This window comes from Schistocerca cancellata, chromosome 1 (assembly GCF_023864275.1).
Source record: "Schistocerca cancellata isolate TAMUIC-IGC-003103 chromosome 1, iqSchCanc2.1, whole genome shotgun sequence".
In the NCBI taxonomy this organism is placed as follows: domain Eukaryota; kingdom Metazoa; phylum Arthropoda; class Insecta; order Orthoptera; family Acrididae; genus Schistocerca; species Schistocerca cancellata.
In genome coordinates, this window is record NC_064626.1 from 276192355 (window position 1) to 276213822 (window position 21468).

A 21468-nucleotide genomic window follows, 5' to 3' on the forward strand; every position below is an offset into this window, starting at 1 on the left:
GCAGTTGAGTCCCATAGTGCTCAGAACCATTTGAACCATTTTTTGAATCATAAGTGGCCCATCGGGACCATCCGATCGCCGTGTCATCCTCAGTTGAGGATGCGGATAGGAGGGGCATGTGGTCAGCACACCGCTCTCCCGGTCGTTATGATGGTTTTCTTTGTCTGGAGCCGCTACTATTCGGTCGAGTAGCTCCTCAATTGGCATCACGAGGCTGAGTGCACCCCGAAAAATAGCAACAGCGCATGGCGGCTGGATGGTCACCCATCCAAGTGCCGGCCACGCCCAACAGCGCTTAACTTCGGTGATCTCATGGGAACCGGTGTATCCACTGCGGCAAGGCCGTTGCCTTGGTCCATACTACCACCTCTCGAAATATGGAAAGTAAAGAGTTTCCAGTAGAAGAGATTTGTTCCACTGTATCGAATATGAAGAAGCGCTTATAGCTCGTAACGTGTGCATTTTACAGCCAATTTTTGCTATACTTTATTTGCTCTGAATGATTGTTCCTGTCGTACTGTATGGTGGAGTGCTTGTGGTTGCTGTGTGCATATCTCTGAGATGTAAAACTGAAAGTCCCCGTGCTCAGAAAATGGTGTGAAGTTCCCTATACAATCATGTGAATTTACTTTTAAAAGGTAAAGAAGCAGTGGTACAGCAGATAACGTATTATCAAGTCTGAATTTAACAGGGGTAGGCCCATGTTTATAAGTTAATACTCATGCATGAAATACAGTCAACCACTGCACTATAACAGTTGAGGGAGGCACCTAACTATAAAATGAAAATGCACGCTTGTAATAGATGCTGTTTATTTCCATTGATAAGCATTCAAGTGGGAAAACCTTCAACAATAGAACAATGAATGCAAAGACAGAGAACAGTTTCGTTTAACTCCGATCCTGGTACCAATTTTAAGATAGCATGTTGAATATGGCCAATGGTCAAGCGAAGAAGACATCAGAAAGTGCTAATGAAAAGAAAACTCCGATGAAAAAACACCATTCGCCGATTCCAGGTGCATCCTGCAAATCAAACGACTAAAAGCGGACCTCAGTTACCGAAACGACTAACACCGCAAAGTTAACAAACACCGTGCCCCCTTAACTATGCGACGGAAAAGCATTGCTGGCCGAATTTCTCCAAATAAAGTTCCAGTACTTGGTGGCGTGCGCGCCGGCTGTGAGCGGCAGTTAATAGCCTGGCCCCATCTTCTTGTGTGCCGCCCGTGAGGATCCCAGCAATACCGTCGTTCGTGGAGACAGGAGCTAAACTGACGTTGTTAACTTCTCTCTCAAGTTTTAGAAAAGCTCCAAGTCACTCACCAATGACGGTAATGATTCCGAGAGCCGTTCAATCTGTAGCCAAGTTCTGCCAAGAATGCGACTACTGCCCCAATCAAATTTCAAGACTTCGACAGAGCGCCAGCAAGAGTGAGACTTTTTGTTTATTTTGTCGATGAGGCCACGGGCAGAAGCTAATCGTCTTCCCGGCCACTTTCCAGAGCAGCCGTTGAGACACTGTGTCTTGTGGTTTTCCACGGAAAATTTCCAACTGCCGCTTTCTTTAAGTAAAGGGTACGCTCCCCCACGTAGGCATCGCGCCTTTGCACGAGCGCTCTCTAACCCCCAGCACGTTACCTCCCGTCACGTTAACATGGCGGGGGAATGGTTAGGGTGGTGGCTGCATCGGCCCTGAAGACCACTTAAAGATGCACGAATGCTTGAGCCTTGTGTCCCTCCGTCGTCTCTCTCTGCTAGCTGCTGTGCCAAATAAACGGAAAAATACAGCTTCTCACAAACCAAAGTGAACAGCTAATTGAATTCCTAGATTGACCTTAGGGAAAATATGGAAGTACATACGCATTTTGTAAGCAGTCAGTTACACATTCATTATGTTAATAGGCCTTGGGAGTATTATTAGAGCATAAAAATATGAATAAAATATTAGGGTCGTATTACATGGACAATTAGGCCACCTGACAGTGTCCCTGGATAATGACCATTCCTGCTGGAACACCCTGCGTGTTGTTTGATGATCTGCTTTGGGATGAGATAATGTCTACCTCAAGCTGACAAAGTGCAAATTTAACTGGAGCATTTTTTATCAATGAAGAATGCAACTTCAATTTATGCATCACATATACAGGGTAGGCAAAATAAACCTGGCCCAGCAACTATTTCACGCACGTTAAGACAGACAGCCCAACTTATGTCACCTCATCACGGACAGTACACCTGATGTAAGTCAGGTCGCCTACCTTGACGTGCATGAAACAGCTGCTGATCCAGGTATATCTTGCCTACCCTGTATAAAAATAAATCTCGACTATTACTGTGTACCACAAGTACACTCTGAAATCATTAAGGTATAGACAATCTACATTTACGTCCTAATGAGGCTGTGGTTTACACAAGTACCGTGTTTGACCCCCTCCTTTTGTTGTGACTTCTTAACGGCATTGTATGCGTCAGCCATAAACTTTATTTCTGTAACTCACTGACACTATTTGAGTATTGGCTCTGTTATGTTTACATCCTGCACAATAATATTTACCCCCATATAATATATAAATATGTAAGATTATTCATGTTGTAATTCTTATATCTTAGGATACTGTACCTTTACAGCCGTAACTAGGTTAAACCCTGCTGAGACTTAGGGAACCTGACTTCAGCAGAGAGTAGGTGTGGCCAAATACGTTCTGCGGGCCTTCACGGGCTACAGCTTGATGAGCTGTATTACGTAGATGTGCAACGTCGTGTGCCTTGTCCGAGGGGGCACCAACTGTACACAGTTCCCTGCGGTCACTGCTATGTGGCTGCAAGTCCGCCGTCAGTGGCGAGGTGTGCTCCTCTAATTGAAGGGTCCGGCCCCCACATTTGTAATGCTACAGGTATACATACGGCTACGATGCATTGAACTACCTTCGACCACTTCTGCTAGACCCTAAATGAGTGGTGAAGCGGGGATGCCACCGTGACCAAGGAGTGGGATAAGCTCCTGGCGCCCTCAGGACAGGCTTGTAGGCAGTTCTACATCTACATTTATACTCCGCAAGCCACCCAACGGTGTGTGGCGGAGGGCACTTTACGTGCCACTGTCATTATCTCCCTTTCCTGTTCCAGTCGCGTATGGTTCGCGGGAAGAACGACTGTCTGAAAGCCTCTGTGCGCGCTCTAATCTCTCTAATTTTACATTCGTGATCTCCTCGGGAGGTATAAGTAGGGGGGAGCAATATATTCGATACCTCATCCAGAAACGCACCCTCTCGAAACCTGGCGAGCAAGCTACACCGCGATGCAGAGCGCCTCTCTTGCAGAGTCTGCCACTTGAGTTTGTTAAACATCTCCGTAACGCTATCACGGTTACCAAATAACCCTGTGACGAAACGCGCCGCTCTTCTTTGGATCTTCTCTATCTCCTCCGTCAACCCGATCTGGTACGGATCCCACACTGATGAGCAATACTCAAGTATAGGTCGAACGAGTGTTTTGTAAGCCACCTCCTTTGTTGATGGACTACATTTTCTGAGGACTCTCCCAATGAATCTCAACCTGGTACCCGCCTTACCAACAATTAATTTTATATGATCATTCCACTTCAAATCGTTCCGCACGCATACTCCCAGATATTTTACAGAAGTAACTGCTACCAGTGTTTGTTCCGCTATCATATAATCATACAATAAAGGATCCTTCTTTCTATGTATTCGCAATACATTACATTTGTCTATGTTAAGGGTCAGTTGCCACTCCCTGGACCAAGTGCCTATCCGCTGCAGATCTTCCTGCATTTCGCTGCAACTTCTCTGTATACTACAGCATCATCCGCGAAAAGCCGCATGGAACTTCCGACACTATCTACTAGGTCATTTATATATATTGTGAAAAGCAATGGTCCCATAACACTCCCCTGTGGCACGCCAGAGGTTACTTTAATGTCTGTAGACGTCTCTCCGTTGATAACAACATGCTGTGTTCTGTTTGCTAAAAACTCTTCAATCCAGCCACACAGCTGGTCTGATATTCCGTAGGCTCTTACTTTGTTTATCAGTTTGCGCGCTCGGCTCTTGAAGTGAACAGGTACGAATATGGATGCGGAAACGATGGCGCGAATATGGGTGCGAAGTATCAACGCTGTGATACTATCGTGAAATATAGGATAGCAGACGTTTCTATACAACGACGGAATGTAATCGATAAGGATTGAAATGCGAATAGTGTTTTGAGCTTGTGTGTGTTGTGTGTGCGTGCACACATACCTTGAGTGGACATCAGATCGACGTGGAAACCATTTGATCAACTCAAGGATGATTTTTTAATCGTAAACTGTTTAATTAAAGATCTCTTTTCATCACAATGTGTTCGCTGAGTGAGCCATTGTGCGTGTATTGTGTATTAAATCTGGAACCTAGAAACGACGGAAAGGCTTCGTCCTACCGTAGCCCTCAGTGGTCCACAATCCCACAACAGGCCACAGCCATACCCACCTCACCGCCGCCCCACACTGAACCCACAGTTATTTTGCTGTTCAGGCCCCAGTGAACCCCCTCCCCCGGGATCGTCTTGTACCAGACGAGTGTAACCCCAAATGTTTGCGTAATGATGGTGTACGCGTACGTGGAGACAGTGTTTGCGCAGCATTCGCCGACATAGTGTAACTGAGGCGGAATCAGGGCAACCAACCCGCATTCGCCGAGGTAGATGGAAAACCGCCTTAAAAACCATCCACAGGCTGGCCAGCACACCAGACCCCGACACAGATCTACTGGGTGGATTCGTGCCAGAGACTGGCACGCCATCCCGCTCGGGAAGCAGCGCGTTAGACGGCGCGGCTAGCCGGGCGGGCGAGTGAGCCATACTGAAAAGTAACAGTAATAGATTGAGACGGCAAGTGTCACATACGTCCAAAGCTATGGAAGCTACGACAGTGATTACCTCGGGAGTAATTTGCCCTGTAGTGTTCTCTACAGATAGTCCACCCAATGACGAATCAGTACGACAGCAAACAACAGCTCAAAAGTATTAATGAACCAATAAACAATTTATAAAACCGTCAGGAAACCGAGAAACTTACATACTGTGGCGAAGGGTAACCCAGATGGCAGATGAAATCCATGGTTTATTGTTCAGAGGATAGAAAATTTTTCCAGCGTACTGTATAATTATTGGTTTATTTAGCAAATGGCACTGTCCTATAATACCTGGAATTCAGATCTGAGTATCCCTTTAGAACAGTGGCCGGCAAACGTTTTTGCTCAAGAGCCAGTACTGACATTGCGGGGCGGCATATCGGTTCGCATACGGACCGATCTTATTATTAATTGGTAACCTATGTTAATTAGTATGTTACGAGTCTGAAGCAATCTAGCCATAATGTACACCAATAATTCGGCCGCTGGCCATCCGAAAAGTCATCACCACTCGGAATGCATTGCGTCGACTATTCTCTGTTTCAGATTGGTGTCATCCTCAGCGACCTGAGAGTTGGTTCAAATGGTTCAAATGGCTCTGACCACTATGGGACTTAACATCTGTGGTCATCAGTCCCCTAGAACTTAGAACTACTTAAACCTAACTAACCTAAGGACATCACACACATCCATGCCCGAGGCAGGATTCGAACCTGCGACCGTAGCAGTCGCGCGGTGCCGGACTGAGCGCCTAGAACCGCTAGACCACCGCGGCAAGCACCTGAGAGTTGTGAAAGTGTAATTGCCTGATGAAGTGTTGTTTTCTGTGTAAGAGGATGATTAATATTGATTAATAATAATAACTGTACTTGAATATAATGGACTGTGCAGTTCGAAACATTATCACATATCTTTGCTATTAGCAGACTGAATTAATTCATGCTGCTGACGAACAGGGGGCAGCACCGCGGAAAGCAAGACGACAACTGTTTATCAGTTGACTTTCAAATCTGTGTGTGACTTTCGAGAAGAGGGAGAAGAACATACCTATTTAGCGCCATGAACATATCGAGTTTTGTACCTATAAAATAGCCTTTGCGAGAAGTGTTACTCTTCTGCTTTCATCTCAAGGAAGTGATGCGGAAAGCTATCGTTTGGTAGTGGAAGAGTATGGTAAACATGTTCTGCCGGACGCAACGTGCAGAGATTAGTTTCGACGACTCAAAGTCAACGATTTAGAAGTGCATGACGAAATATGTCCCGGTTGGTGTGGTGTACCATAAACTGCTGAAACTGGGACGAACGGGGAGTGGGGAATGTCTGAATGCTGCAAAGCACAGTTTCTCAATTTTAATCGCGCGCTTAAAAACTAACACCCGCAATATGCTCAGAGACATGAGCAAGTCAATCTGCTTGACGACAATGCCAAACTAAATGTTGCAAAACGAGTGAAGGAAACCTTGAAGGGTCTTCTTACGCCAGTCGGCATCGCCCCTTGCGATCACCATTTGTTTCTGTCCATGCAGCATGGACTACCCGAACGAACCTTACGTCTTTTAACAATCCCTAAAACTGGCTGCATGCGTGGATCACCTCAAAAGAAACTGCATTTTTTTTATCGTGGAATATATTTGTTCCCCGAAAGCGGGACCAGATTTTTTCTGCCGATGACACTGCCTTCAGTAAATTGTGTTATACCAGTCTATTGAAATAAACATGTTTCCTGCCCAACAGACAGCGAGAATTAATTCAAGTACACAATAAATGTTTTGAATATCATTTTTTCCCCTTCTCATTGCGTTGTATTACAACAGTCTCAATTTGATTACATATTCCATGCTAAAAATATGTTCCGGATTTTCAGATGACCGTCTCCATAATGCGCATTCATCAATCAACGTTACTTCAGTTTGAAAACTATACCATAACAGCTAATCGGTATGAGTCGCACGTGACCTTGACTTGTCGGTACTGGAAGACGAACAACAAATCATTTGAAACTTCCTGGCAGATTAAAACTGTGTGCCCGACCGAGACTCGAACTCGGGACCTTTGCCTTTCGCGGGCAGTATGAGATACTGGCAGAAGTAAAGCTGTGAGGACCGGGCGTGAGTCGTGCTTCGGTAGCTCAGACACAGTCTGCCTTCGGCGGTGCTACGGCACGGACGTCTGTTTACGTCCCTGCCGGAGAAGTTCGCGCTCGCGCAGTTGTTTACCTCGTCGGCGTACTAGTGCGTTTAGACGACTCGATATAGAATGGCACATGCATACCGAAAGTCGACTCTCAAGATTAGTTTTTCGAATGAATATGCGAGACCGAAAGCCTACGAAATAGAAAGGTTCCTACGAGACGAAGTTAAACTTGACTACAACGAACTTATCGGAATCCACCTCTCCATAGTGAGCAGTGTTGTTTACGTCAAGCTAATTAACGACGCAGTATGTGACAGAATCATCCGAGATACTAAACATGGACTCAAATTTTGTCACTCTGATGGACATGTTGGAGAAGTAACTATTGATCATGCAGGACTGGGCTTACGGAACATACGTATTTTCGAACTTCCCTTCGAGGTTCCGTCTGACTTGGTCGTTGACGCCTTACGCCCATATGGAAGAGTGCTTAGCCACGTTGAGGAAAAATGGTCCAACTTCACGACTTACCCCGTTCTCAATGGGGTGCGTCAAATCAGAATAGAACTGACACGACATGTACCCTCGTACTTGTTCATCGGCGGATGCAGAGCTATAGTCATCTACGATGGACAACCCAAAACATGCTCAGGCTGTGGGAAAGAGGGCCACGTCCGTTCCGAATGTATGCAGCGGAGGATAGTGCAAGTTCCAAACGGCGAACCCGTACCTCCGTCCACGTTGACGCCGCTGCCACTAACGTATGCGGACGCATTTCGAACGGATCCCATCCCGAAGAATGACCAGCTACAGAATCCTGACAGTTTACGGCAACCGACTGCGGCAGAGACCGCCTCCAGTGACGAAACGACGCACACCTCTGCCGCTCCGGCGCCGACGACGCACTTAACCGAGCGGAAAGGATCGGTAGGAGAAATGGAAATTGATCCTGCGGTTGTACCGACAGCTGCTTTCGTCCCTGAGCACCGGGAGTCACTTCCGCACTCGGATACGGAGGCGCACACGCGCAAACAGCGATCACCGAAGCGCCACAAGAAACGACGGCTCGCGCCGTCGGATACCTGCTTACTGCAGTCCACGTCAGACGGACTTGGGTGTAACGTCGATACAGTGCATCCGGATGCGCAACGGGAGGTTCTACCTCCCACACAGCAGTACGACGCGAATCATGCTACGCAGGGGTTGAATACAGACACACCGGACGGAAAGCCGACGGACGGAGTCCCTCCACCCACCGCAGCAACGCCACCGCCTTCGGTCAGCCCGGCCGGAGAGACACGACGGGAGCTGGACCTCCAGCACAGGAACTGGGCCGACGAATCCGATACTGACCCCCACACCGACGACGCACCCGCAATGGCGAGTGCTGCGTCCACCGGATGTTAACCGCGCAGAAGATGCAGACTGACGCACAGACAGCATGTCACCGGGCAGCAGCACACAAATTAACATAAGCGTTCATGTGCGCTTTACGCACTGAGGAACAGCGGCAGGCATATCGAACAGCCTCTATTAATATTAATACGATCAGAACGCCTGTCAAATTGCAATTATTACGAGACATGTTGCATGCGTCAGACGTCGACATCGTTCTGCTGCAGGAAGTATGTGTTGAGAGCTTCCCCGACCTCTATGAGTACGATACGTACATTACACCTACTACCGACGGCGGCAGCGGAACAGCGATACTTCTACGTAGCGGCATAGTAGCCGAGGACGTGGTGTACCTGCCGTCAGCGCGAGGACTAGCGCTCACAGTGTTGGGAGTACGGGTCGTTAACATTTACGCACCGTCGGGGTCAGACAGACGGCGCGACCGATCCCGATTTTACGCAGAGGAGATTGCAACACTATTCTTAGGTCGGTATGAACATATCTTATTTGGAGGCGACTTCAACTGCGTGCTCGCACCAAAAGATCAACACCCCCGTTATACTTCATGCCCGGAGCTGCGGCAACTCATACTGGACATGAATCTCATTGATACATGGGAGCAGATACATGGCGACAGACGTGGATACACCTACGTCACGAGTCACTCTGCAAGTCGTCTCGATCGCATTTACGTAACACGTCGTCTCGAACCTGCGATCCTCGATGCGGAATTGTGGCCTGTCGCCTTTTCAGATCACATAGCATATATATGCACGGTCTCCCTGAGTCGTCAACAGGTCTGGAGGAGTCGCAGTGTTTGGAAACTGAATACAGCACACCTTAGGGAACCTGAGTGCAGACGCTTAGTCGAAGACACTTGGCATGTGTGTGAACGACGCCTCCCGACATATCCGACGACGTTGCAGTGGTGGCTGGAATGCGTTAAGCCTGCATTGCGCCGAGCGTTAATTGCATACGGAAGAGAGCAGATGATGTGGAAGCGGGACACGACGGAATTTTATTTCACGATGCTCCGCGAACTATCTGTACAAGCACCTTCACAGGAGCGTCGTGCCGGTATAAAACGAGCACAGGCCCAAATAATTTCCATAACGCGCCGCCGACTGGAGGGTGTCGCAATCCGTGCAAGGGCCTTTGAACGAGTCCGTGGAGAATCCCCGTCGATGTATCACGTTATTAGAGAAAAACAACGTAGCCGCAGAACCTTAATACAGACGGTCGTACTGCCAGATGGTCGCCGCATGACAACGCAAAAAGACATTGCCAACGCTTTCGTGGAACACTATGGTCATCTCTATGAAGAAGCGGAACACGATCAGGCAGCCTTTCATGAGGTCCGACGAACGCTCTCCGCGTGTCTCGACGAGTCGGCCAACCTGGAGTTAACAGGTGAAATCACAGTTGACGACGTAATGGAAGCGATTGATAAGGGAGCGTCGCACAAATCGCCGGGGCCCGACGGGTTTCCGTTAGAGTTCTATCGTACATTTAAAGATCTCATGATTCCACGATGGACTGCCATGTACGGCGAATTGATGTCTCCCAACGTGCCTCTTCCACCCTCCTTCGTGGAAGGAATGATCATCCCCATCCACAAACCATCTGGCGGCACAGGGATACAGGCCTACCGGCCACTGACCCTTCTTAATTGCGACTACAAGATCTACGCCAGGATACTTGCAGCACGCTTTAAACGCGTAATACGACAAGTGATTTCACTCGACCAAACCCAGCTAGGAGGAGCTAGCAATATACAAACGGCACTCGGCGACTACCGCGATGTTATCGCACTGGCATCAACATGTCGTCTCCGGGGTGTATTGGTATCGATAGACTTCGATCGCGCATTTGACAGGCTGAGCCATGCTTATCTCACGGACGTGATGATGAAAATGAAGTTTCCGGAAAGTTTTGTCACCGTCGTCATGCGACTACTCCACGGAGCCGCATCCAAAGTGCTCATCAATGGACGCTTGGTGGGGCCCATCACCATCTCACGATCGGTCAGACAAGGGTGCCCGCTGTCGACGATATTGTATGCCATCGCTGTCGAGCCGCTACTTTGCGGGCTCCGTAATCGACTCCAAGGAATGACGATAAGGCACACCAAGTTTGTATGCCGAACATACGCAGATGATCTAGTGTTTTTAGCAAGGTCAGGCGACGAGGCAGGAGCGGCCTTGCATTGGATTAATTTGTATTGTATGGCTACGGGAAGTCGCCTGAACATGGCAAAGTCGGGAGCGATGAACATCGGGAGAGGACTCCCAACAGGACGTGTAGCACCATTACAGCCGATCAACAAGATGAAATGCCTAGGAATTATCTTCACTACCGACGTTCGACGCACGGTGGCACTGAGTTACAGAAATCTTCTACAAACAATTCGTGCGAGTGTCCGAAGTCACAGGTTAAGGGCACTGGATATGATACAAAGGGTCACCTTTGCCAACACTTATCTAGCCTCTCGCATCCCCCACCTGGCACAAGTTCTTCCTATGCCGGTGGTGTTGGCCCGCCGAATCCTGGCGGCGCTCGGATATTTTGTGAGCACAGGTCTGCTTTTCAAGGTAGGGTACGAAACCCTCACCCTTCCTCGTAGTCGTGGAGGTCTTGGACTAGTCCACGTACGCGACCGAGCAGTGGCTATTTATGTAACCACAATGATAAAGATGTGGACACGACACCAGACAAGTCTGACGGGCAGCTTGATAGACGAACTCGCTCCACCTTCTCTTTCGGCTCCGGTAACGGTGGCTCACATCTCACCATCGCTTGCCCATATGCGAACCTTCTTTGTGGAACACAGTTATGTACATATGGAACTACCGACTACCAGGACGGCAACGGCACGTGATATATATCACATCTTCACTCGACGACGGCCGTATAATCCCGTAGAGCGCCGCCAACCAACAGTTACGTGGTCAGTGGTATGGCGTACAGTGCACCACCCACACCTCGATACGGGAACGCGCGCATTGTGGTATCAGGTGGTAAATGGGAAATACGTGACTCGTTCCAGGTTGCATACAATTCATATGGCGGACGAGCCACTGTGTCCGCAGTGCAATGTTATAGACACTGAGGAGCATCGCCTGATATGCGGTCCTTCGGCGGACGTCTGGTGTTTGGTCAAAAAAATGATCGCCTTCCTCCTTCGGGTGGGGCCGCAAACAATAGAACCACGCACACTACTTCTCCCAGATAGGACATATTATCCCCGAACGAAGACAAACGCAGTGACTTGGATTCGAGGTTTGCTGTGCGTTATCTTTTCCGAGACGGCAGTAAGAATGTGCTTGACTTTTGGGCCTTACTACAGGAACATCACTCACAGCTTATGAGACATCCGAGATATCGAACATATTACGCAAATTTTTTAGGGAGTGCCTTGCTTGATCCCCCACCCAGTTGGGGTGTCCCGCGTAGTAGAATGTAATTATTGTCTATAAGTATTAGAACAAGAAAGGACCAGGACAGTGGAGAGGATCCACAAACACACGTGAAGACGTACCCGACACCAACGCGAGGTGTGACGGGATTAGCGAGGTACGCGCCTAAAAGAGGAACGTAGACCGTTATTGTTTGTACTGCCAGAAGCAGGATATTTTATTTATTTTTTTTCACTATTATGTTAAAAAAAAGAAATCCACTTATTTACGTTTCCCAGAAACATTTTCTTTTATAGTCATCGTCTTATATATTAAAAAATAAATGCTAGAAGCAGTTTATGTTTGTTATTGTTAAAAAAAAAAAACAAAAGGTGGTGGAGCACTAAAAAAAAGGGGTAGCGTCTAAAAAAAAAAGTTGGTAGAGCACTTGCCCAAAAAAAAAAAAAAAAAAAAAAAAAGATGGTAGAGCACTTGCCCGCGAAAGGCAAAAAAAAAAAAAAAAAAAAAAAAAAAAAAAAAAAAAAAAAAAAAGAGATGGTAGAGCATTTGCCCGCGAAAGGCAAACGTCCCGAGTTCGAGTCTCGGTCGGGCATACAGTTTTAATCTGCCAGGAAGTTTCATATCAGCGCACACTCCGCTGCAGAGTGAAAATCTCATTCTGAATAAACCATTTCCTCTCTCACTTCGTAGCTCTGTAGTGGCTACGCGACTTACCCCTCTGCCTCTGAGGTAAGCGGCCAACTTCGTTTACCTCACGGCCGAATTCACCAACATCAATTAAAATTAAGTATATCTTAAAATAATTTTATCTGTGTAACTAATTTTGGTTGTTAATGACCAGAAAAGCTACACTCTTCAAGAAACTCTTAAGATACTTGATGTTTATCGGTTCGGCTGCATATTGCCAGACGGATATTATTACAAGACTAGCAAGCACTGACCAGATATTCATTTGGCCAATTTTCTATTAGAAACTAAAACAATAAAAAACCGTGTTTGCGGTGAAGTATGAAAAAATTTTCATTTCCATGTATTCTTGATATCACCTATGAAATAATGAAGGAGTCGTACAAAGAAAAACGCATAATGAACACTCATATAATTTCAGTTTCTAAATTAAAAACCTGATCCCAGACAGTTTCTGTACGATGGGCTCGCTTACAAAGCGATTTTGTAAATTTCTCTGTAGCAACGCCTCTTCATGTCTCTCTAGGCGGCTATAGTTTTCGCCAACAGCCGTTTGCACTTCGCAGTTGAAAGGTGTTAAAAGCGCTACCGCCGGCCGAGGTGGCCGAGCGGTTCTAGGCGCTACAGTCTGGAACCGCACGACCGCTACGGTCACCGGTTCGAATCCTGCCTTGGGCATGGATGTGTGTGATGTCCTTAGGTTAGTTAGGTTTAAGTAGTTCTAAGTTCTAGGGGACTGATGACCTCAGAAGTTAAGTCCCATAGTACTCAGAGCCATTTTTTTTAAAAGCGCTACCAGATGTCATGGATTTCCTTAAGCTGACTCGACTACAAGTGTCTTACTAGTAAAAAATAAATGTATTAAAACTTCATGCTTGATGCGGGGCTTTTGCACGTATCTCACTGTTCATGAGATCATATCTCTTCATCTGTGTTCCTCACAATGATAGAATTTTGTAGGTACATTCAGCAGCATATATGGATACTATCAGCGAAGATAACCTGTAGCTATGATTCTGCAGTCAAATAGTCTATGCATTGGCTAGAACTGCGAGTTAATAAAATACACGGAAAAGTAAAAAAAGAGATAAACGAATAATTTAATAAAAAGTGTTCTATTCTAACATCTGTAATTGATGAAGACGACAGAATTATTTTGAATAACGTTTATTCAACGAAGGGCATCTCAAATGAACGGGAAGTGGTCCTACGACATTCAGTTAAAATACAGACAGAAAATGCCCTTTAAAAGGCAGCAAAGTTACGTTGAGAGCTTCACGAGAATGGTAGCAAAATTCCCAAAGCCGCAGAAACTAAGCCCATTTCGTGATCACAATACATGAAAGATTTACTAGTCCAAAATAGTTCAGAGCTCAACATGATGACTCACAAATTAACGCAAGCCAAAGAACAATAGTAACATATACTCTTTCTATTCTCAGTTCCTTAAATCAAGCAGCAAAAGGTAGAGTCCTACTCTGGAGCACATTCAGACCTGTCGAAAACTAAAGTCCCTTCCAAAGTGAGGGTATTGATTTGACTCACTTGACCACTTTCCGCACCAGACTAATGTATTATGACTGTATTTAAATAAATGATATGTTACAAACACTCGATTACATTCAGACTATTTGCAATAAACATAAGTAATAGTTTTTTCATAAACAAGCCAGCATTCTTGTGCAAGTTAAATGACAGCAAATTATCGTTAAATATAGCTAAAACAATTATTTATGCCTGCTTGTCAGAAGTGTCTTTTGGCATTCTTTTACAAAGCTGGTGTCCGCTAACACATGCGACTGAACAATTTTAAATTAGCACAGTTTCTTAATGGCACTTGTAGTTTTCTAACAGCACTTGCAATAGTACTTGCAAGTTACAGGTAAAATAGTAAACAATTCCTTAAACAAGAACGCAAGTATGACAAAATATGAGGTATTCACGTTGCATTCATTTCTTGTGTAAATACGGAGGATACGATGTTCTGACAAAAATTTTCATAATGAAAAAGTTGTATAAGACGTTGTAAATCAATAAATAATATAGGAAGAGATACGTAGCTTTCAGGGATGGTAGATATAGTGCAATGCTATCTCTGAAACCGCGCGGCCGCTACGGTCGCAGGTTCGAATCCTGCCTCGGGCATGGATGTGTGTGATGTCCTTAGCTTAGTTAGGTTTAAGTAGTTCTAAGTTCTAGGGGACTGATGACCTCAGAAGTTAAGTCCCATAGTGCTGTGAGCCATTTGAACCATTTTGTAGTGTTATCATCTGAGCTGTTTTTAATTCAGAGTGTCATTGTGGCAATGTTTATTCGCCGAGAGTTATTAACTTTCGTAGTTTTAAGGATAGTGAATCATATTGTGTCATTGGATGCACTTCACTTTCCTGAGACCGCAAATACATCCAGATTTGCATTAATATTTGATGTCAGCTATTGTCGAATCTCAAAGAGCCGTAAGTTGGCCATATTTCAGTTTTTCTGACACTCCGCCATTTCGTGGAGCATATCCTGCACAAAGGCATTGCGAGTATCAGCCGTCCAACTTTCCAGCTCAGGCCACGCGCTCATTGTCTCTGCACCTGAAACGTTCAATTGGCCAGGCTGCGCTCATTGTCTCTGCACCTGAAACGTTCAATTGGCCAGGCTGCGCTCATTGTCTCTGCACCTGAAACGTTCAATTGGCCAGGCTGGCCGCGGCGCGCCCTGTGACCTGGGCCCGCCACCGTTCAGCTGTGCAACAAATTCATCTCTTCTCAATACCAGGTCTAGGTGGACGAGTAACTCGCCCACGTACTCGTAACGTTACACTGCGAAATTGATTCAAAATAGAGTCAGTAGCACATAAGTAATAGATGTAAAAGTCATGCATGATGCGACAGTTTTTCACGCATCTAATTGTTTATGACGTCGTATCTTCTGAACTGTGACAGGCGGGCGATTGTTACCCCTACAGCTTTTGTTGCCTGATAGTGGGGAACATGTGTACCAAGTTTGGTTGGCATCGGTCCTGTGGCTTGGGAGGATATGTAGAACATCACACACACACACACACACACACACACATGTAAGTTTTTATAATACTGTATTGATGGATACGGCTGGAGAACCTCAGGCCGCACGAACACTTGACTCAGGCCTCATTGCGACTGCGGGCCGCAGTTTGACGAGAACTGCTTTAGAGTAAAGACAACTTCGCGTACCCGGAACCAGTGCTTACGTCACTGTGGCGCGTGCCTGGCGACTCATATTACTGGGAGCTGCTTATTGATAAAGCACGCGTCTGTGCGTTATCCATGAGCTGGCGCTGGACGGGTTACGGACTTCTCTTCACTTAATCACCGGCCGCTGTGGCTGAGCGGTTCTAGGCGCTTCAGTCTGGAACCGCGCTGCTGCGGTCGCATGTTCGAAAACTGTCTCGGGCATGAGTGTGTGTGATGTCCTTAGGTTATTTAGGTTTAAGTAGTTCTAAGTCTAGGGGACTGATGACCTCACATGTTAAGTCTCATAGTGCTTAGAGCCATTTGAAACATTTCTTCGCTTCATCTGTAATTTTCTTTTTGACCCTGAGGCGGAACCGCAAGTGTTAAACTCAGTAAGGAACAGGTTTGCTACTTTTTATGCAGCCGGTCTCAGTTCACAAACGAACTCGTTACTCAGAGGTCGCATTCTAGGAAATTGGTTCCATTCATGGACTTTTCTTGAAAAGAGCTCTCTGAAGTTTAAACAGTAAAAAATTTCGAATATGTGGTGCCATACATCCATACATATTATAAAAATATGGGTATGTTTGTTTATGTATGTGTACGTTCCACTTCTCCTAAACCACTGGGCCGGTTTCAACAAAACTTGATACACATATCCCTTAATGTCAGGCAACAATCGATGTGGCGGAGAAGACTCACCTACCTGTCATAGTTCAGGAGATATGACGTCATAAGTAATGTGATGCATGAAAAACTTTTAAATTTATTAGTTCTGTGTTACTAACTCTATTCGCAACGAACTTCGCAGACAGTATCCTCATACGCCGCTAAATGAACCTACAAAATAATATCATGGTAACACACATAGTTCAGGAGATATGACATTACAAACTGTGAGATGCGTGGGAAGCTGCAGCATTGTGCACGACGTTTAAATTTATCATTTACTTGCCACTAACTATATACGCAATACATTGTTCAGACAATATCCATATATGCCGCTGAATCCGTCAACAAAATTCTATCATTGTAGGATTCATAGTTCAGGAGATACGACGTCATAAACACTGAGATGCATGAGTAACTGCCGCATCATGCATTACTTTCAAGTGTATTACATCTTCGCTACTAACTCTATCCACAACACATTTCTGGCTGATAGTATCCAGATATGCTGCTGAATGTACCTACACAAGTACATAATTGTACGACACATAGCTCAAAAGATAACTGAGATGTGTTAAAAATGCTAAATCATGCATGAAGTTTTAATACATTCTTTACTGATAAGACTCTGCTAAGTCGAGTGAGCTTAACAAAATCCCTGACACCTGGCAGCGCTTTTGACAGATTTCAACAGCGAAGCGCAAACGGCTCTAGGCCGAAACAATAGTCTTTACTGCTTCGCCCAGCGTACAGAAACTGTCCTGGATCATCTCACACAGCGTCTGCTGCATAACTTCAAAGATGTTTTCACGAATAGACGGAAATGAAGTTTTTTTCCGTTTTAAATTGCAAACGCAGTTCATTCCTTTGGTTTAGTTTCTAATAGAAAACTGGAAAAAAGAATACCCGGGCAATGGCTTGGCTGTCAACTAGTATTAATAATAAATCAGTATGGAGACACCGTAGGCGTCTACAAGGGGGGGTGGGGAGAAGAGGGACATTGCCTCTCCTGCATCACTCGGAAATATAAAGTGCCTTTACCTCTGCTAGTAGTGAGAAATTAATAATCAAATCTTCTATGATGTTAATTTGTTTCTTTTACGCCATACACGTTTCGACTCCGCTGCTGGGATCTTTAGAATGCGAAGTTTCCGGTCATCTGACACTATCCTTATTTGGGATGTTGTTCGACTCGCTCATCACATTCGTACCTTCTTCGGTCTTGGTGAGTCATTAAACTCATTCTGAACTTTGACGGTACTGAAAACACAAAGTCTCGTCATCCTTCATGATTTTTTCTGGAAATGAATTGTGTGCGTTTTCCATTTCAGTCAAGCCGCGGCAGCGGTCCACGCATTGTCGTTTCTGTTCGGGTGTCTATGTGTGTTGGAAAAGCTTTGCACACTCCTTTCTCTTCTTCAAAACATTGTAGAGATCGTCCTGAACACTTGATTTAGGGATGTTGGGTTTGTTTGCCCACAGCGATTTGTGACAGAACGACATTGAAACACCACCACCGCACGTTAACTGCTTAACGCTGTCTGTTCACAGCTATCTGGTCGAATGCAAACAAGAGTCCTTTACAGTTGATTGTTCGAGTTGTCCCCGTAGCCAATGTGCCGACGTCCATATTACGTCACGTATAAAATCGGCACGGAACTCCTTCGACGGACGGTGCAGCTATTTCGTTTTTATGATGCTAGTCACCGCACGTTTTGGGAAAGCACTACATTATTACAAGAGATTTAAATCATGACACATGTATCCTACATAAACAAGGTTCTTAATGATCCTGGTGGATGCAGCTGTAAAATAAAACCGCATACTAATTTCAGAATTTGAGTGACATTCAGTAATTCCGATAGACAGACAGGGAATTCTTAGACGTCCTATGTCGGCTACCCGCAAGCCACATTCGCTTGAAGTGTTGCATAGATACACGCGCTGACCAGCTGTGTATTGGCCAGTAGCGCAAGGAGAGTATTTTTCGATTCCAAATTGCTGATCTAGTGTCAGAATGATTGACTAACAACCAAAAAGTGTAATCTTCATTTCCCAGCAGATTGTCGTTTGCATGTTATACAATAATACTTGTATAACAAGTGCCCTATAGAATGTAACATTCTAGAGAACTGGGTAAAAATCACGAGAGATATAAAACGCTTTTTTACGCCAAATTTTCGGTAGAGTAATTATTACTGAAAATATGATTCCATTTTACAATTCTAATTAAAAGTGCACACCCTTTCACTTCTGCAACCTGTTGTTGCGATCTCTTCAGGTGCTGGTGTGACTGCTTTCACTGACCATTTACCAAGTTCATCGATGAAACTGTTAAAGGCAACAGTTTTCTTAATTATTTTATTTTCCTCCCATGTTGCATATGTAATTTCTGCAAAGTTATCTGCTACGTCTTTCAGGCCAAGTGTCTGTAAAGACAGTCCTCCCTTTCCAGGGCAGTCAGCACATTCGTGAAACAAACAAGTCTCTTGCTTTACTTTACAGACTACTAATGACTTCACACGCCAAACCAAGGTGTCATATGTCACGTGCTCCAGTAAGTTCTTCAGAGTTACCACACGAAGTTCAATTTCACGCAGTATACACATAAACAGACATCTCTAGGTGGGTGTGGAACTACCGACTTAGGTCGCAGTGCATAAAATTTTGATCTTCAAGTACGTGAAGTTGCATAGTTGCTCTTATAAATTGCAAAAGTCATATACCTCTTCACTTTAACAACTTTTTGACCTTCAGTTGTTACAGTTATAGTGTCTTTTTTGGCGAGAACAGTCCCATTTATCCTCGAGATAAAAGATTGCAATATCTGAACTTGAGCTGCTTCTACAGAATGACCGTAAAAGGGATCTGGTCTTCCAAAGACCCCTTTTACAGACCTCACATTTCTTGATTTGTCTACCATGTACTTTGATACTGATGGAACGTGGTTCAAAATTGTTTTCTTTGAAAATGTCTCTGGAATAATAGTTAAAACTTGCACCTTTTCATTGTAGGACGCACAATATTCAATAGCTGAATTGATATTTGTGAAAAATTCCTGGCAAGAGGTACAAGAGTACTTTGGTTATTTTCTTCTGAATATGAAATTTTTACTTTGAAGACTGTGGTCAGCTTTGCTGTAGTGTATTAATCCATAGCTTTAGTAATTTCTGTGCACTTTCTTGATGCATAGAGCTTATGACTCGACTTTACTGACCATGGTTTCTTAACAGGGCTAACACTTACCTCTGTAGTTGACTGATTCAAGGTATTTAACTATTACTCTATTGATGCAGAATCTGCATCATGTGCATCATTGGATGCTCCCACTAGTTCAGATACTATCATTGTTGTTATTCTGTCAAAATATTTAGAACACAAAAACTCGTCACTGGAAATATCTTCACTTTGAAACAGAGTCTTCAAATGAGAACATTTATTCCCAACCTGAGTCTACTTTTTTATTTGTCTTATTTATCACTCTTTTATGGATACGCAAATAGTCAGCACACTTCACTCTCCTGTGGCCCCAGTCAGAAGACATTTCAAACAGTCCTTTTCACAAAAAACACTACAACTGTGTCAACCGGCAAATTCCTCACGAAAACACAGAACTCACTGAATGGTCTCAGATTGCTTAGAAGCCCCTTCAGTAAATAAATTAACACTGAACAACTACAATATAGAAACATGCCGTGAACAACCATGACAAAGGAACTGACAAGAAACTGCGACAAAATGTAAGAAATATCTGGAACAATGTAAGTTAACTGCAACAAAGTCAATGAAAATAAGCATTTTAACAAAGAATTTAGTAAGAAACAACTTCAGTGAAGACATACACTACCCATGAAAGTTAAAAAAAATTTTTTTAAAATAAAACATGTCCAACTTAAAAATGGAAGCTCTTCTTCACAAAGAAAAATCTAACTTTTCTGGATTGGCATTTTTGAAAAAAAATGCTGTAAATTATAAAAAAATTCAAAAGGCAACAGTAAAAGAACTTTGAAAATATGTCCAAACGGAGGATACCATTGTAATTATAAAGCAATTATCTTTGAAATAAAAAAATTAAAAATAATCTAGAACTATTACAGAGATACAGCATTTTAAAATTTTTTCCGAAATTCGCATCTTCAAAATGGTGTTCGCAGTGTCCTGTTTGGAAGCCTGTATCTCGCGGCAGGAATTTTTTTGGAGAAAACAAAAAAATACGTGTTTCTTACTTACTTCTGAATTTTAACATGTGCTAATTTCAATAACATCCGAGACTAAGAACGTAACCCTCCCTGCCTGAAGTGATATGGGTTATGAGAGTTGCTTTTGTATGAACCGAGAATTTATACAGTTGCATTTATTTACACATTTATAATTTTCTGTTCCGGATAGAACTAAGAATTTCCGTCGTTACAGACTGTAACAAAATGACACTGTCAGATTTTTGGGACTCATTGTTCCCACAGACATTCAAACATATCGTGTGGGGATATGGGTCTGGAACCACCTTATTTCCATCTTGAAAGTATTCCAATACATTAATCACGGGAATCTCTTCGAAACGGAACATAAAAAAGACAAAGAAATCAGCTGTCACCGAACACCGAACAGAGTAACGAAATGAAATACGATGAAATCAGTGTCGTAGTGCACATGCCAAGTTTCTGGGACAGCGTATCTAAAAAAAATATCCGAAAATCTAATACAGCGGGATGAAGGTTTCAGTTTAAACAAGTCTTCTGCTCCCGCACTCAAATTATTGAGATCTCGCCGGCTACGCCACCTGCTCAGAAAGGCTGAGAGAGTCCATTTCACGGAACATGTGCACAGACTCTGGAAAACACATGAACATCAATAGACGTATCGGGCGCCGCTTGTCGAACTCGGCTACAAACAGCCAAGCGACATTAACAGCACTTCACAATATGGCTGCAGTCCAGGCAGCGAGAACGCCTAACAGCAAAACTCGCAGCACCTGAAGGAAACGACTGACTCGATCTTCGAAATACACTCCTGGAAATTGAAATAAGAACACCGTGAATTCATTGTCCCA

The 21468-nt window shown here is 44.5% G+C and overlaps 1 pseudogene; it reads right to left on the reverse strand.

The window, feature by feature from the left end:
- Positions 1–233: 233 nt before the first annotated feature.
- Positions 234–350, reverse strand: LOC126098398 (5S ribosomal RNA; annotated as a pseudogene).
- Positions 351–21468: the final 21118 nt, after the last annotated feature.